The following is a 1,692-nucleotide window of genomic DNA, read 5'->3' on the forward strand; positions in this document are numbered from 1 at the left end:
AAAAAAAAAAAAAAAAAAAAAAAAGCAAAACTATAGGCTGAGCTAATGGCTGATGCCTATAATCTCAGCACTCTTGGCTGCTGAGATAGAAGGATCCCTTGAGCTCAAGAGTTCCCGAGCAGCCTAAACAAGAGTAAGACTCTGTCTCTATTAAAAATAGAAAAATTAGCTGGGTGTAGTGGTGGGCGCCTGTTGTCCTAGCTACTCAGAGGCATTGGGGAAGACCGAGGCAGGAGGATCACTTGAACCTGGGAGTTTGATGTTTGTATGAGCTAGGCTAATGCCACAGCACTGCGTCCTGGGGCAACAGAGTGGGACTCTGTCCCAAAAAAAAAAAAAAAAACGATGAAAGAATTAGAAGAAGATATATGGTAATATATTGTATCTTGAAATGGGAAAAGCCTTTCTTTTTCTTTTTTTTTTTTTTTCCTGGAGACCAAGTCTCACTTTATCGCCCTTGGAAGAGTGCTATAGTGTGACTCAACTCATAGTAACCTTCAACTAGTGGGCTTAGGCAATCTCCTGCCTCAGCCTCTCAAGTAGCTGGGACTACAGGTGCCTGCCACAACGCCCGGCTATTTTTTTGTTGCACTTTGGCTAGGGCTGGGTTTGAACCTGCCACCCTTGGTATATGGGGCAGGCCCCTACTCACTGAGCCACAGGTGCTGCCCTCTTTTTTTTTTTTTGTAGAGACAGAGTCTCACTTTGTCACCCTCAGTAGAGTGCTGTGGCATCACACAGCTCACAGCAACCTCAGACTCCTGGGCTTAGGCGATTCTCTTGCCTCTGCCTCCTTATAGCTGGGACTACAGTAGGTACCCGCCACAATGCCTGGCTATTTTTTTTTGTTGCAGTTTGGCCGGGGCCAGTTTTGAATCTGCCACACTTGGTATATGGGGCTGGCGCCCTCCTTATTGAGCCACAGGTGCCGCCCGAGAAAGGCCTTTCTAAGTAAAAGATTTTTTTGTTGTTTGTTTGTTTGTTTGTTTTTGGCTAGGGCTGGGTTTGAACCCGCCACCTCCAGCATATGGGGCCGGCACCCTACTGCTTTGAGCCACAGGGGCCGCCTTCTAAGTAAAAGATGTATACTTGACCTTTGAAGGATACGGGGCTGGGGGCACTAATCCCTGTCTGGTGGAAAATGTTTGTGGAACTATTTTCTTTTTTTGTCACTTTGAGTAGAGTGCCCTGGCGTCACAGCTTACAGCAACCTCAAACTCTTGGGCTCAAATGATTCTCTTGCCTCAGTCTCCCGAGTAGCTGGGATTACAGGTGCCCACCACAACACCTGGCTATTTTTTTTTTTTGCAATTTTTGTCCAGGGCTGGGTTTGAACCCACCACCTCGGGCATATGGGGCCTGTGCCCTACTCCTTTGAGCCATAGGCACCGCCCAACACCTGTCTATTTTTAGAGACAGGGTCTGGAACTTGTGAGCTCAGGTGATCCGTCTGCCTCCACCTCCCAGAATGCTGGAACTACAGGCCTAAGTCACCACACCCAGTCTGTTTATGTAACTTTTTTGATTGCCCACAAACTTGACTGATAGCATCATGCTGACTAGAAGCTGCCCTGATAACACAAACAGTTCATACCCACATGTTTTCCATGTTGTTTGTGTAACATACTATATTCTTACAGTAATGTAAGTGAGGTATTTAATGACCAATAGAAAACGGCAAAAAAAAAAAAA

The sequence above is a fragment of the Otolemur garnettii genome, unplaced genomic scaffold (assembly GCF_000181295.1).
Source record: "Otolemur garnettii isolate 467f Iridium unplaced genomic scaffold, OtoGar3 scaffold00185, whole genome shotgun sequence".
Lineage (NCBI taxonomy): Eukaryota > Metazoa > Chordata > Mammalia > Primates > Galagidae > Otolemur > Otolemur garnettii.